Genomic DNA, 17,832 nt, shown 5'->3' with positions numbered 1-17,832 from the left:
ACAACAACAACAACAAGATTCCATTTATAAAGCGCCTTTCACGTCGGGAGGCACTGAGATGCTGTCCTTTATAAAAATAATAACAATAATAATCCTTGACTTATCATGTCCTCGAGACGTCTCAAAGCGCATCACAGAATACACTGTATATAGTCAGTTATACTGCCTGCCCCCTCGTCTAGGCCCTGGGTTAGTCATTGCTTTATCTGGATCCATCACCACGTCTAGAAACTCAGTGAGTGTAAAACAAATGCGTAATCACACAACATCTGTGTTGTACATAGAGGAGAGGCTCAAAACCTCAGAACTACAGACTGACACCCTAGAACTCACGAGAGGTATCTTGAAATCATATTGTAGATCCACAGGAATCCTTGAATTTGGTATATAAACCCCTTACACGTCATGGAGACGTCTCAAAGCGCTTCACAGCATCTATAGTAAAGTGTGGCGACTGGATATTTTGCGGGCGAAACGCGGCAGCCAACTGCGCACAGCAGCGTCCCACAAACAGTCGTGGATTGAGTGACCAAATTATTATTATTATTTTTTTAAGGGGTTATTGCCCCCTGGAAAAGTGATCCGCCAATCGACTAATAACCGGGTTCCGACTTACTGCTGAGTAAACAGAGGCGTGTGTGTGGAGTAAGGAAACTTGCCTACGGTTTTGCCGTGCCCGGAATCAAACCCAGATCTTCTGGCTTTCGAGGCGAGTGCTCTAACCACTGAGCTACAGACTCCTTACTCAGGGCTAGCTAAATAGGACATTGGAGGTCAGCCAATTCATTGTAAGGCAGGTTTATTACAGAAGTAGAATTCACAAAGTACCGTCACTGGCAAATAAAAGTGTCAAACTCCTCGTGATTCAGATCTTAAACTAAAATGATACGATTTCTTTGTTAAGTGTGCTTCACGTGGCGACAAGCGTGTAAATAACACGACCAGCTTTCATCATTATGATCTAACAACTCCAGGGGAATCAGGTAAAATATCATGAACATAAAGCAGAGTCGAGAGCAGAGCTCAGGATTAAATTCAACTCAAGATAGAATCACGGAATCATAGAATTATACAGCACAGAAGGAGGCCATTCGGCCCATCGTGTCTGTACCGCTCTTTTAAAAGAGCTTCCAAATCAATCCTACTCCCCCCGCGCTCTCCCCATAGCCCTGAAAGCTTGTCCTCCCCCAGTAATTATCTGATTTGGGGGGAACAAGTTTGCAAGGTTATCTAGATCTTGAGCATCAGACCCTGACGTTCTGCATTGCACCTGCTACCAAACCATTACCAAGCAGCGTAAGGCAGCGTATGATTGAACCGTCAAAAAAACACCCGGCAAAAAAAAAAAGCACTAATGCACAATTTCCCCGTTGCTCCACAATATCCATTCTGCAAAACTGACATTTACTGCCCCAGAAATTCAAACGATGGCTTTTTAATTGCACTTTAACGTTTCGCTCACGAATAAAACACAGAACTGCTTAATAAATTAATCTTACAATGCACAGTCTAGTCTTGTGAGTGGAAATAGCCCAGAGACCTGCTGCTCGTACAATGTGCTATTTACGGCTACGCAGAAAAACCAAAAATGACTGTTTGAAGCAAACAAAAATAAAATAAAAATCCATCCTAAGATAAGAAGGAATAGTTCGACCGGTAGGATTTTCTTACAGAGCTTCTCATATTGCTGTACATTTGAAATCACGTTTCTCTTTGGGGATTTGTTTTTCTTGTGTGTCACCCCCCCACCCCAAAAAAAATACTGTTGTACAAAAAAAAAGCGTGTCTCGACTTACACAGACTTGCACTAAATAACAGCTAGAATCGATGGCTTTCTGGACTAGATGACTTACCTCAAATGGTGGAGAGGAGCTCTTCTTGATCGATGTGTGTAGCTGTTTTTTTTTGAGAGAGAAACTGAGCTATTCACATAACCACAGATCTGGTCTCCAAGCGGAAGCCACTGCACTGCAGGCTCTCCTACTCCACACAGAGGTCAATTCACAACCTACCGACTGCAAGGATAATCTGGAGAGTTTTCTCTTACAATATCTCGGACCGACTGACTGACTGACGCTAAATGCTCTAACAAATCCGTTCAGCGTGGGGAACATTCAATCATCTTCCCATCACCCGGCTTCATGGTGTCAATGAGTAGCACAATCTGTTGGTTCTCCCTCTTGTTGCGATTTATTTTTGTCAACGATACAAGGTTTTTGGTAATTGCTAATGTTATCACGTCAATGTGGTGATGGTGAATGAGGGAAACCTGATAGAAAGCTTCCTCTTTCTAAAACAGCTTCTCTATCTCACTAAGGAATTGTCACTGGATTAGTTTTGACCCTAATGGCAAAAGTGTTGATTCAACACTGTTTGCCCAGGATCTGGGAGTTCCTTTAAACTCACCTTCAAGTGATTGCTCCAAGCAAAGCTTTGGGTAAACAGCCACACGCGCAAAGCTAACATGGGGATCTTCCTAAAGAGATCAGTCAATAAATACCTTTCTACATCCTCAATGAACTTCTCGAACCAGAAATTGCAAACGCATTTTAAAAACTTTCCACTGACGCTTTTAAGATTTGTCAAGTTAATTCCTAGGGTTTCACAACAACAACAGCAGCAGCTTGGATAGATAGCGCCTTTCAGGTTAGAAAGTCTTCCCAGGGCATGTGGACAGTCAGAGGGTTTTTGGACCCGAGCTGGGAGTTGGGGTCAGGAGGGGTGGAGGGCAGGGTGGGGGGTTTTGGCGGTGGGAGGGTGGCTAAAGACACAGCCCGAAGAGGAAGGCCATTAGATGGGAAAGCTTTTGGAGATGCGTCTTCTACATCTCCATCTGCGCAGGGCCATTTTGTGTATCAGCTCAGAGAGTGGGGAACTATTCAGTGTATCCGGGCTCCAATCTATTGTTTCTGGGCTCAGATTTCAAGATCCTCATAATCACCTACAAATCACTTCATGCTCTGGCATCTCCCTCCCTCCCTCTCCAAACTTCTCACCCCCACTCCACTACCTGCTTAATAATAATAATCCTTGCATTTGAAACAGCACCTTATCACATCATTGAGACGTCTCAAAGCGCTTCACAGGATTAGACTGTAAAATTAATGGACTGTATATCTTGTGGGTGAAACGCGGCAGCCAATTGCGCACAGCAGCGTCCCCACAAACAGCAGCGGATTGAGTGACCTAATTATTATTTTCTTTGGAAGGGATTATTACCCCCAGAAAAGCGATTCACCAATCGACTAACAACCGGGTTCCTATTTACTGCTGGTAAACAGAGGTGTGTGGCGTAAGGAAACTTGCCCAACGTTTCGCCCTGCCCGGGGATCGAACCCAGGTCCCCTCGTTTGCGAGGCGAGGGCACTAACTATTGAGCTACAAGACTTTGCTTGGACAGCTTGGGCTTTCTGCCTGTACTCCCTACAGACCCCACCACCTATTAATACCGCAAAGGTCAGCCTTTAAGCCTGACTCAGAGAGGGAATCCTTCTTCTTGTCCAGCAGTAGCCTGGAGTACCAGAGCTCCAACTTCCTTCAGCCCGCCAGCTCTCGGGCCACGCAAACCGCCAGCTTTCATAAATCTTCTGTGGTAATAATAGCTGTTTGATTCCTTGCCTTTTTGTGCATGGAGTGAAATCTGCTGAAGCAAGGCCTGATGCCGTGTGTTGTCAGTGATTGCAGTCGCTCGTGTGTGTGTTTTTGCTGTGTCTCAGTCAACGTCCTTTGTCTGTTCTGCACATCGCTGGATCCATAAAAGCACATCCACTAAATCATGGTGATAATGATAAAAAGGCGTCTTGCCAGCTTGAGAGATTCAGGCTTGCGAGATCCAGCAACAATCTTCCTTTGTGCACAGAGTAAAAGAATGTCCCATAGAAATCTAGACGCTCAGAAACCTTTCTTGCCTCATAAGCGATTTGTACAAAGGACGAGCGATCAAGAGCAGAGACGTACATTTTCATTTGTGTTTAACAGCGTTGAGAAGTGAAACCTCTGCCAACATTTCCATGGTTAAGTAATGCGTGCATCTAAAAGGGAGGCACTGTGTTTATCGGGGCTGGGAAGAACGGCGACGCTATTCGATGAACGCAGACAATCTCTAAGGTTTGCAAAATAAATAAATACGCAGGAACGTATCGAAAGGCGTTTTTTGCACTTTCTGTGCGCAATTGGCTGCCGTGTTTCGCCCACAAAGGACACAGTCAATCCACTTTGCGGTGTATTCTGTGAAGCACTTTGAGACGTCTCAACGACATCACTGTGTCACTTGCTGATATATTAAATGTTTTCGGGCGGAATTAAGATCATCAAATACGCTCCTCAGTCATAATGTGCAGTAACACAACACACATGACAGTACATTCTTATTAAAGGTAATGGGGTTTAAAACTGGGTAATAAACTGCGACTACTGCTGACTGGTAGGTTCTTTGATGTTGCAGCGTCTGAATAGCTGCCAAAGGGTAAGTGCAGAACATGAAAAAGCACAACATTAAATGCCTTTCTATTCATTTGGCAATCTATCGGGTCAGATTCGTGCTTCATATTCCTGCAGTTTGCGGAGTCGAGTTCAAGTGGTGACTGACACATGAATCTAGCAGTCGTCCATGTGATGTATTGAGGAGCTTGCAAGTCAGGTGAAGTGCCTTACAGGAGTGCAATACACCATCATTGGGCCGACAGGAATGATGATAGACTGTTCAATAGGTGCACGTCAAGCCCAGTCAGCATTCCTTCACGAAAAATAAATCATAATTTGGTCACTCAATCCACGACTGTTTGTGGGGACGCTGTTGTGTGCAATTGGCGGCCGAGTTTCGCCCACAAATACGCAGTCAATTCACTTTACAGTGTTATCCTGTGAAGCACTTTGAGACGCTTTGATAAGGCGCTATATCAAATGCAAGGATTATTATTATTATTATTATTCAACAGCTGGTTGCATGGAGCTGTGAACCAATAGGGAGAAATGAGGAGGTTCGATCAAACCAAACCAAATATTACACAATTCGATGACTTACTTTGTATTCTGAAAAACCCAAAGTTAGATTAAAATAACTGTTGAACTCAGTTTTGATCTTCGAAGATCTACTGTCTATGGGACTTGTGCTGAGCTCTCTTATGCAATCTGAGAGAGCATATCATATTAAACAACTACTTCGATATTAATAGAATGAGCCCATGTAACATATGTATTGAACACACAGATATGAAATCTACTAAACTAGACAGCAGATGGCAGGGGGAGTAAATAAATTATTAGATGTTAAGGATTAGAGACAAGCTGTCAGCATTCAGAATCTGAAATCCCAGACGAAGTAAATAGACAAAGAATGCTTTAATAAATAGAAATATTACAAGTTTCAAAGCGCTTCACAGAATATGCCGTGAAGTGGATTGACTGTATATTTGTGGGCGGAACGCGGCAGCCGATTGTGCACAGCAGCGTCCCCATAAACAGTCGTGGATCAAGTGACCACATTATTATTATTATTATTATTATTATTTTAAGGGATTATTATACCCCGGAAAATCGATTTAAGCTATTATAAGAGCAATAAAATGTTTTGAGGTAATAAAGGAGGAATATAATGCACGATATAATAATTGATAAATGTAGCATCCTCAATTATGAGGAGGTACAAGGGTAATAGTAAGAATAACATGCTTTTGGAAAACAATTGGTACACTTTGGGACAGGTCTTGCTGAACCGTGAAACATATCAATGTTTAATAGAAAATCACCGCCTAAAGCAAATCATTTATTTGCTTGCCTGGACATAATTATAGGTGATGTAACCGTTTCTGACTGAAAACTCAAATCCCTTCAGTAACTTGATTTCAATGTCACTTGAGATTTACCTTCTATTATATTTTGGCTTCTCTGAAACCCCCACAGCTTGACATCCTCCAGCAAATCATCTCTATTGATGCTCCTTCAAATATCCACCTCCTTCTCTGACTCCCCTCCAACCCGTATTACTATTTTATAGTACTGTGGAAGTCTAAATTACATTTAGCTTAGTTGTCGGCAGCGGCTTTGGACAGTCCAGGAACTGTCCTGACTTTGTGTTGACCACAACACAGCCGCCCAGGTGCAGCAAGGATAATTTCGGATTCTAAATAATTTGCCATTTTGGTTTATAACGAAGATAACGTTCCCTTGTGAAAGTCGTTCTCCTTAGGTCTCAAAGCGCTTCACACAATATACTGCAAAGTGTGGCGACTGTGTATTTTGTGGGCGAAACGCTTTATACACAAGGTGACTGTTATCAGCCACGGGTATAACACTGGACTTTGCAGTTGGAGGTTTCAGCACGTTCAGCCCGAGGTGTTCTCATTGCACGTCCGTGACATTCGATCGGGCTTTTGACGTTAAGCGAAAAATAAAACGCAGAGGACGTGTGTGACAGCAGCCTGCAGCTGTCGGTGGGACAAACCTTTGCTGCCAATTAGTTTAATTATTGGACATAAGAGTTTGCTGGCAAAAGAAGACCAAAGTCCATCCAACAACAACAACTTGGATTTATATAGCGCCCCCCATGCCGGACGGCGTCTCAGAGCGCTTTACAGTTTCGGATCCCGGGGCCGAGGCAGGGGGAGTAGGGGGGAGCCAGGGGGAGCCGGGGGGGGGGGGGGGGGGGAAGGTGACCAAAGGCACGGTCGAAAAGAAAGGTCTTCAGCAGAGACCTGAAATGGGAAGTGAGGGAGTGAGACGAAGGGAGTGAGTTTGCCTTCCACCATCCTGGCAGACGCTTGACATGTCGTGGCCCAGACTGTATATGTTGCAGCCCCAGATACTATTTCCTAACAGAACTATAAGGACTTATTGCACGAGCTCAAGATGCCCAAATAGCAATACAGGAGCCAATTCCCAAATCAAATCAAAATTCGCCCAAACAATTTCAGTTATCTTCTTCCGCAAAAGCTGGGCTTATACAGGGCGACCAAAAGGTCGTGATACCATTACAACATCGAACGAGTCTTAAACAAATGATGATTTTTTTTTGTTTAGTTTAGTTTAGATAACAGGGCAGCTTCTGGACTTTTTGGTCAATTTGTATTTGGTTAAAAAAAAATCAGCTCTGTGCGTCCTCGCTTTGGAATTCCGGGCATTTCAGCATTTACGTGCAAACGTTGACCACACTGTTGGATGAAACCCAGGTCAGTGAACTGGATGTCAAGGTTACGCAAGCACCTTCTACTACTGTGGGTTTGAATTACCAACAGGACATCCTTATGTTAGTCACCACACAAGATATTATCTGCTGCTCCAGCCGACTGTGTAAAGTGCTTTGAGACGTCCTCCTGCCATGAAGGGTACCGAATAAAAACAATTATACTGTGATTAAAAAGGTAAACAGACAAAAAAAACTTTAATTTTACATTAATAATAATAATCCCTGCATTTGATATAGCGCTTTTCACGTCTTCTCGACGTCTCAAAGCGCTTCACAGAATATACTGTAAAGTGAATTGACTGTATATTTGTGGGCGAACGCGGCAGCCAATTGCGTACAGCAATGTCCCACAAACAGTCGTGGATTGAAAATGACCAATTTATTATTGTTTTTGGTTTTGGAGGGAATATTATTAGGCTCTGTGTGGAGTAAGGAAACTTGCCCAAGGTTTCGCCCTCTGCCTGGAATTGAACTCAGGTCTCTCACTTGCAAAGCGAGTGCTCTAACCACTGAGCTACAGGACTCCACACACCACATTGAGTAGAGTTGCAGTGCAAAGTAACTGTAATAATAATAATAATCTTTGCATTTGATATAGCGCCTTATCACATCGTGGAAACATCTGTAAGCGCTTCACGGGATATACTGTAAACTGAATTGACTGTAGATTTTGTGGGCGAAACACGACAAAATATACAGTCGATTCACTTTAAGATTTACAAGTGTACAGTGTTCCTGACCGTAAGTACGTGTCACACTGTGTTTCGATAAAATATCCACCAGCGACATCCCATCTATATCCTGTGGGATTTCGAACAAATGGTAAGATGATCTATAAATGCTATTTTTTTTTACTGAAGGAGAATTTTTTGCCGACCATTGCAGTGAATGTGGGGAACTGATCCATCATTTCTCAGTGAAAGACGTTAAAGTGCACAATGCCAATAATCAGGGGAATAAAAGGTTTACGATAGGGGGAACATAGTAAATAATGGAGAGAATAGAAAGAGTGGATGATGAAGACTCTGATTTGTGTTCGACGTGAAGCTGGTACAAAATTATTATTATAATAATCCTCGCATTTTGATGCGGAGCCTTATCAAGTCTTCGAGACCCATCAAAGCGCTTCGCAGACTATACTGTCAAGGGTAGTGACTGCATATTTTGCGGGCGAAACGTGGCAGCCAATTGCGCAGAGCAGCGTCCCACAAACAGTCGTGGGTTGAGCGACCAAATTATTATTATTTTTTTTAATTTTAATTCTTAGATTACTGACATGACAACAGCAACTCTGGACAGTGCCTTCTCATACCATCACCCATCATCAGTTACCCCCCCACGAAGCAAGAGGTTAGGAGCATTTCCATTAGCAGGTCCTTTCCTCATTGATTGGTGCTCGGCTCAGAAACACATGTCCCAAACTTTTTATACTGTGGGAATTTCCTATACCAGTATTCCAACGATACGAGTTGGAATCTCCACAGGGTTATTTCAAGCAGCACAAATCCCTACAATAAGTGTCAGGATGATCTCATTCAATAATCGTTACAAAAGAGAACCCAGACCTAGTCAGGCATCACACGGTAATATCTCCCACTTCAGTCAAGGTCACCGGTCTGGTTGTAACACGGGCAGAGCTGAACAGATCCACTCGGAGATTCGTAATGGAGAAGTTTATTACCTGGAACAACCGTGGTTTAACACTAGGCTTTGCCTCTGTGTGTTTCTGTCAAGAAAGATTTCCCGGCTCCCTGGCTTTCCCACTCGATCGTCTGGCTCCTCACTGAGTTACAGATCAGCCATAATCTAAGTAAACAGTGGAGCAGGTTTGCTCACCTGATCACTGTCCTTGGAAACTCTCTGTCATGTTGCGGTTTGGGCCCGAGGCTCGCTGAACTGTGGGACTAGGCGCTGATCACACCTGGTAATGACTGTATCATTAGAGGTTTTGTGTAAACAGAATGACGATGAGAAAGGAAGGAATCCACCATTACTTTTACTTAGATTATGGCTGATCTGTAACTCAACATCGTTAGCCTGACACTCTATCTCGCCAAGCCAACCTCGCCACTCAATCCGCGACTGTTTGTGGGGACGCTGCTGTGCGCAATTGGCTGCCGTGTTTCGCCCACAAAATCTACAGTCAATTCATTTTAAAGTATATTCTACAAAGCACTTTGAGACGTCTAGAAGATATGATAAGGCACTATATCAAATGCAAGGATTATCACTAAACTAATCTACTTTATAAATATTCCAACCGATACTGCCTCAACAGTCCTTTGAGGAAGTGAATTTCACAATCCCACCATTCTCTGAGTAAAGAAACGTCTTGATTTCCTCTTGTTCGGCTTCTGAAACCAAAGGAAATAGTCTCTCCCTATCCACCACGTCAATTCTATTTACTGTATTAAACCCCTCGATCTGATCACACCTCAACCTCCCTTGTTCGAGGGAGTACAGCACTAGTTTGACATCTTGAAACTATTACAAAGTAGTGCAGCTATACAGAATAATAAAGAATAACATTGCTGACACTTTTGAATTGATTATTCATTTATGTGGGAAGAGACTTTAGGTTCTTCTTCACATCTAATAATCCTGCACATTTATATCATATTTCACTGACAGTCTTAGAGTAGTCTTCCGATATGAGGGGAAACAAGGTGACACTGTTATTATTAATAATAACCCTTGCATTTGGTATAGCACCTTCTCACTGTCGTTGAGACGTCTCAAAATGCTTCACAAATAATAATCCTTGCATTTGACACAGCGTCTTATCATGTCTTCAAGACGTCTCAAAGCACTTCATAGGATACCTGGTAAAGTGAAGTGACTGTATTTTGTGGGCGAAACACGTCAGCCAATTGTACGCACAGTAGCGTCCCACAAACAGTCGTGGATCGAGTGACCGGATCATTATTTTTTGAAGCTATTATTACTGCCGGTTGTTATGAAGACGTTAACTAACCACCTCTCTCCCAATGTGGGCCTTTGTTTCACCGCTGGATGTAACAGCATCCCACCCAGCATCTGAACATCTGTTACCAGTCTCTGTGTTTTCACAATGTTGGCGTATCCAGCAGCGAGAGATAAACTGCGAGTTCATAAATCAGAGCGAGCAGAAAGAAACAGCATGATGTAAATAATCACGCACATTCCCAACATCCTGCCTCACAACGTATCCCCAGATTTATTAATTCGGAAGCACAAAAACGACGGCGTTCAAGCTTACGCTGTAGCAGATTCATTCCCCGTGAATGACAATATCGGAGTATTCAGAGTGGTTTCTCATTGAGGCAATTCACTGGAGCGACGCTCGAGCAGATTGACCCGTACACAGGGCTCCGTTTCCTGAGGAACGTAAAGCTGCCAATGTGTTGATGCCAAACAAAGGTTAGCAGCGATGCCTGGGCTAAATGGGTCTTCAGTGTAAAGTGGAATCTTACTTTTTACAGCACCAGGAAGCCGCAGTGTGCAATGTGGAAACATAGGTTGACGAGACTTGGTGAAGGCCTCACCCTCCGAATTCCGGTCCTTGTTCACGACGTGTAATAATTTTTGATGTAAAAAAAAGGTGTTGCTTCACCCACAAAATACAGAGTGGATCCACGTTACAGTATATCCAGCGAGGAGTCTCAATGACATGATAAGGCACAATATCAAATGCAAGATTATAGTAATGATTATGATTATTATTTTTTATTATTGTTATAATGGTTGTGATTCTGATGGTTGTTGTTACGATCTCCGTGTTGTGCTTGTTAAGCCGGGATCGGGCGCTTCCGCAACTTCCGATCAATTACGGTTCAATAATAAATTTCCACCCTGAAGAAGTGCAACTGTTAACGTGTTAAAATCTTGACACAAAAAGTATTATATCCCAGAACCGCCCGGAGCCCTTCACTCACACCATGTGCAGCTCCTAAAATTTCAAACCACCACCACCACCAACAGTATCTTGCATTTACACAGCGCCCCCTCACCAGGACAGCGTCCCAGGGCGTCTGACAGTGGTGGATCCCGACACTGAGCCGGGGCAAAGAGGAAGGTCTTCAGACGCGACCTGAAGATGGGGCAGGAAGGGGGCGAGGTGGAGGGATAGAGGGAGAGTGTTCCAGAGTCTCGGGGAGCGGCAGCTGAAAGCCCGGCCACCGATGGTGGAACGGAGGGATCGAGGGATATGCAGGAGGCCGGAGGCAGTCGAGAGGAGGCTGTGGGTTGGGTCGACCACACCAAGTGTCTCCATAGACAGGTTGGGCTTCAATGAGCACAAGCTTTTTGAAGCAATAATGTTTTGCAGTTCTGAAATAAAATAAGGTTGTTTCTATAATTACTGATGTTAACTTTATCTTTGCTCATTGTATATAAGCAGTTTGGTCGAATTGGAAATTTTTCATGGAATATTTCTTGTTTGCAGACAAAACATAGACACTGAAGTGGCACCAATACTCCTTGCATTTAAATAATAGAGTTCTGCTGTGCCCTAAAGGGAAATTGTAAGTTAATACATGAATGCAAATTTTGTCCTGACTTTGAAAAGAATCTGAACCAGGGAATAGCACTTATTGTGAGTGTTTCAGTTGTTGATTCAATTAAAAAGAGGGTGTGTATTAGATTCCGTTCGGACTTTACATTCGAGGTAAGCTTCCTGCTGCTTGTCCAGCTGGGAACATCCTAATAATAATTAATTGCATTTGATACGGCGCCTTATCACGTCTTCGAGATGTCTCAAAGCGCTTCACAGAATACACTGTAAATTGTAGCGACTGTATATTTTGTGGGCGAAACACATTGCGCACAGCAGCGTCCCACAAACAGCCATGGATTGAGTGAACAAATTATTATCATTATTATTATTTTTGGAAGGAATTCTTACGCCGGGAAAAGCGATCCGCCAATCGACTAACAACCGGGTTATGGTGCGTGATGGTGTGAATACTCATCAGCAAATACGCCAGCCTGGCACGGTTGACTAGACACGGCAACACATTGGCCACATGAAAGCCAGCAGTTATAAGCCGTCCAACCTACCAGCTGTTGCCAGGTGATCAGAGCTGCGGGGAATGTTTGAGGTATTGATCTACGTATCGATGGTTTATCATTTCTCCCGGCGGTTCTGCCCATGTAAATGGAGAACAATGATTTAACATCGTGGCGATTGCCTCGCACTTTAGTAAAAAGCAATTTAGTCCCATTATTGGCATCTCTCCTCTCCTCCACTGTGCTCCGAAATCTATTTTTTGTCAAGTCTACGGTCTTGTTAAGATCTCATCTCAATGTGTCAGTGTCGCACCAAATTAACACACCTTCTTCAGCGCTAATATACATTTCACACGCTGCAAATTAAATGTGAAACATCTTCAATTTAGTCAATAACACTTTCCAACCAACCACCGTATAGTCAATCAGATAGGCTTTGTTTTTGTAACTTATTTTGCTTTTCATTTACCTCACTGAACACTACTTTGTAATAATTAACTTTGTGCAATCTTGGCATGACCTTCCTGTCCTCATGAATAATAATAATAATAATCCTTGCATTTGATACAGCGCCTTATCACATCTTCAAGCCGTCTCAAAGCGCTTCACAGGATACACTGTAAAGTGAATTGACTGTGTATTTTGTGGGTGAAACTCCGCTTGTTTTTGGGATAAACGACTCCCAAAAACATAATTACAAATATGCAGGAAACTCAGAATTTATTTAAATGCTATATTAAACCTTGAAATGTCATTGTAATTACAACGATTGATTAGTGCAAAGTTTCTCAGAAGTCTCGCCCGGGAATCGAACCCGGGTCTTGTCGCTTGCGAGGCGAATGCTCTAACCACTGAGCTTCAGGACGCCACGATGGGAACCTATATTTATTCACGAGCCTGAGATTAGAGATTGTTATGAAAAAGTAAAAGAACAAAGCATTGTATTACTTTGTGAAGCGTGGAGAGATGGAAATTAAAAGATGGAATGAATAGCAACTGGGAAAGAGGATGAAAGCTAAATTGATGAGTCTCGAGAGATAAAGGCATTTTATGGAATTTGATAGTAAGATCGTGTACAAAGGCAAATTTAATATTAAAATATGAAAGTAGCCAAACGAACAAGACCAATTTTGCTATAATCTAAGAGATCAATTAATACAGAGAGGTCCCGTGGAAACTGTCCGTGAGAGTTGTAATTCGTCCACAAAATACACAGTCACTACACTCTACAGTATATCCCGTAAAGTGCTTTGAGACGACGTGAAAGCGGGTTATGCGGAAATTCCTCTTGATGTCCATTCGACAAAAACACCTTCTCCCTTTCCCAGAGCCCAGGGAATCACCCACCTCTCCAGCCATTCATTTATTGGATTATTCCATAATCCCTTCCAGTCATCTCCCGGGAACCCCCGCGGACCAGGATTGAGAGCGACGTGCACTCAGGCCAGCACGGGAAGCAATCGAGCACTGGTTTGCGTGTGGCCTGAAGGGACTTTGCCGGTAAAAAGCCACTCGTTTAGAACCAGTTCATTTAATCAATGAAACAGTGACTAATTAACCAACTTCCGCTTTGTGTTTGGGTTTTGATTCGATCGCTGCCGTCTCCAAATTGGCTGCCGCCTTCGCCTAAAAAAATACACGATCATCATAACAACAATAACAAACCAATAACTTGTAATGATATAGTGCCCTTTGTGTAGAGTAGAGTCTTGGAGCATTTAAAACCCTTTTACACTTAATACTTAACTGTACTCAGTCGTGCTTAATTACAGTTAACAGTGTATTCTGTAAGGCATTTTGAGACATAATAAAATAATAATCCTTGGCATTTGTACAGCGCCTTATCGCGTCTTCGAGAATTCTCAAAAGCGCTTCACAGAATTGACTGTATATTTTGTGGGCGAAACGCGGCAGCCAATCGCGCACAGCAGCGTCCCCACAAACAGTCGAGACATGAAAGGCTTTATACCAAATGTAAGGATTATTATTATTGTTGAACTATTACTATTGTCCATCAATGACACTCTGAACTGGCTGTTAAAAGATGTGATGAATACAATACAAGATGACATTTGTACAGCGCCTTTCATGTCGGGAGGACGTCCCAAGGCATTGGATAGGATTTTCCTTAGATTCCTTAGCCGCGGTCAATATTTGCAGTTGGCAAAACCAAAGGCACGTTTTAATGGATGAGCCAGAATATAAATAATCCAAACATAACTGAGAGATCACATTGCAGTGTGCGAAAAAAACTGCACAGACAGAGCAAGCGAGAGAGAGAGAGAGAGAGAGAGCTCTGAAATTCTCATCGACTCCGGGTTTGATTCACAGAGGCATTATTGTTGGCAGCGATAAAGGAAACTGTGGCTGATTTTGCCCCACAGGGGCTGCTCAGACAGACACGAGGATATTCAGACACAGAGGACACGGTTTACAAGGAGGAGCGTTCAGTAATTTCTGTGCCTGATCCCTCATTCCATCCAACAAGTCACTAGTTTTCCAGAGGTGACCAAGTTACTGCCATCTAGTGGAACAAGGTATCAGAACATAAGGCCAGAGGTTTCTCTGAGAGAGAAAACTCACAAACGCTTTTAAATAGTAATAATAATAATCCTTGCATTTGACATAGAGCCTTATCACGTCTTCGAGACGTCTCAAAGCCACTGTAGGCGTCAAGGTTCACGTCCACGCATTTTCGGTCCATCGACCAAAATGGTAAAAGTGGGGAAATCTGTGACACGCTCTCCTTAAAAGAGCGCGTGTCACGGGGGAGTGTGGGCGGTGGAGGAATGAGGATGGCTTCTTGAAATGACATAGAATCCACGGCAACAAAACAGGACGTACGGCCCAACCAGTCCGTCCACACGAGTCTCTACCCATCCTAGCCTGCCCTCCCTCGCCTCCTCCCAAACCCCTCTATTCCCCTCTCCCTCACCCACGCTTACAAATTGAAAAAAAAAAGCACACTAACTTGGCTTCCAACCGACTTCTCAGTCGCTATTCATCCCAGTGCAGCCTTGAGCTGTTGTTGGGTGTGGATTTCATTCCCTTTCATTGTGCCAAACCGCACTGTCTCGCCTTTGCAACATCAAGTGGTTTCTTAAACCGGCCGAGAGCTCTACACGGCTCGTGCTCAGGGCCCTACTCCGCCACTGTCAAGCACTTCAGGACGCTGCTCTGCGTGAGGGACGCTGTGTAAATGCAAGCTACTGCTGCTGCTGCTGTTGCTTAAAGAGCTCGGAGGTGTTGCTCTACGTGACGGCCATTCTATAAATACAAGTTGTTGTTGGTGGTGCTTATCAAGACGGCCTGGTTTGGAGAGAAAGAAAAATACCCATCTCCACTCCACAACCTGCATCACGTGGCCAATACTGTACATTAAACGGCATGTGCCGTGCGCAATCGGCTGCCGCGTTTCACCCACAAATTACACGGTCAATTCACTTTGCAGTGTATCCCGTGAAGCGCTTTGAGACGTCGCAAAGACGTGATGAGGCACTGCATCAAATACAAGGATTATTATTATTATTATTATTATTCAGAAAAGGAAACTCAGAGAAGAATATTTGATCCAGTAAAACTGATTGAACAATTTATCAGCTTTCCAGATCTGCTGCGTGTCGCAGGAATTGAAATAACATGTAGGGTGCCAACTATTTTCAAACAACTGAGCTCTTAATTAAAAACTTGTCTGCTCGCCAGATTTCAAGATGATTTGTAGTCAGGGCAGTAATTATATGCTTTATTGAGTTAATTACTTTTTTTTATAAAAATATATTTTATGAAATGGAAATGCAAAGCACAGGGACTCGTTCTAATAAGTAGAATTATACGTTTACGTTAACAGTCAAAATTATTCATCCAAGGAAATAAATAGTTCCTTATACATTCTTCCATTTCAGGGAGACTAATGGCAGTTTAACTCTTTAGAGTTAGGTGATGACTTTGTTATTATTATTATTATTAATTATCATCATCATCAATGTGGTCCATGCTGGAGCTCATGAGGTGTGACACCAAAGATTTTCTCAAATATGACACTTATTGGAAATGAAGTGTCTTGTGAGGCTCCCGCAGGAGGAATCGGATTTACCGTTGAATATTTCTGCCCCAGTTTAATTCTGCCAGTTTGCTGATCCTGTGAAACCTCTCGATTATAGACTTGCGGTCCGTGCTCGCCCTTGAATCGGGACTGAAATTCAAGGCTGTGGAATTAAAAGGTGAGCGGGCGGCCATTCTAGCCACGAGACGCGACGCTTGTGAAGCCTCTTCTATGGAGAACATCTGCTCTAGTCAGCGTCTCGGTGGAGCGAGATGATATAGTGCACATTACATTATCTGACAAATTCTCCTTCATCTACTTACATCTGTGCACTGGCCTGGGAATGGGTAATGCAATTACCAAGTGTTGATATTCCAACGCACCATTCTCAAACGTGGACTTGATTGATGAGGCAATACTGTATATTTGCCCTCCAAATAGACTCAGTACTGGAGTAGCAACAATTGAATTAATGAGTCAGACATTTCCTTTATCTGTCAGTGCCATTGATTCTTCTACAAGTCAGTTTAAATTGGGAATATTTTCCTATTCAAACAAACAACCCGTCGTAGTCACGAAAGACACAGACCAACGAAGACCAAAGGTTAAACTAACCTCATTCTTGAATTCAACAACTTTCCCCGGTTATAAATACTGTACATTTTCTTCAGAAATAAAATAATACAACAAAATACACACTTTTAATTTAAAGCGCATTCTACCCAAACGTTTGTCAAAGAATAGAATCAATTCAGTCCCAAAGACGGTTCATTCGATTGACCTGTTGGGAAGATAAAATAGGATACAATTGACATTTATATAGCGCCTTTCACATCGGGAGGGAGAGCTCAAAGAGCTTGACGAAATGTGCTTGGTGTAACTGAACTGGGAGTGGAGGTGGGGTGGGTGGGAGAGTGAAGAGAGGGGAGGGGAGATGGGACAACAACAGCTTTCAATCATATAATAATAATCTTTGCATTTGATACAGCGCCTCATCACATCTTCGAGACGTCTTAACTCAAAGCCCTTCAAAGAATTTACAGTAAAGTGAATTGACCGGATATTTGTGGGTGAAACGCGGCAGCCGATTGCGCGCAGCAGCGTCCCCACAAACAGCCGTGGACTGAGTGAACCAATAATTATTATTTTTTTAAAAAAAGGCATTATTACCCCCTGGAAAAGCGGTCCGCCAATTCGGCTAACAAGCGGGTTCCTACTTACAGCTGGGTAAACAGAGGCGTGTGGAGTAAGGAAACTTGCCCAAGAGGGAGTTTCCTCTGGTGTCCTGGCCAACGATCTGCCAGATAAAGCGAACCGTGGTTGCTAGTGGGACGTTGCTGTGTGCAAATTGCTGTTGCATTTGCCTACAAAAAAAAACCACAGTCGTTGCACTTTACAGTAAAATCATGTGAAGCGTTTGAGACGCTGTCCTCACGACGGGAAAGGCGCCGTATCGACTGCAAGAATTTTCTGTTGTATATTTTTTTTGTTGGAATGCGGCTAAGTTGGATCTCTGCCACAGGGAGCAAACACACAGGTGGTTGGGACCTTGTGTTCGAACAGCTAACAGCACACACCGTGCTGTGATTTTTGGCAGAAAAAAGATTTTTCTCTTTTCTGC

Source organism: Callorhinchus milii, unplaced genomic scaffold, assembly GCF_018977255.1.
Source record: "Callorhinchus milii isolate IMCB2004 unplaced genomic scaffold, IMCB_Cmil_1.0 Scaffold13, whole genome shotgun sequence".
NCBI classification, from domain to species: domain Eukaryota; kingdom Metazoa; phylum Chordata; class Chondrichthyes; order Chimaeriformes; family Callorhinchidae; genus Callorhinchus; species Callorhinchus milii.
The sequence above is the reverse complement of the archived record's forward strand: the minus strand, read 5'-3'. Positions refer to the sequence as shown.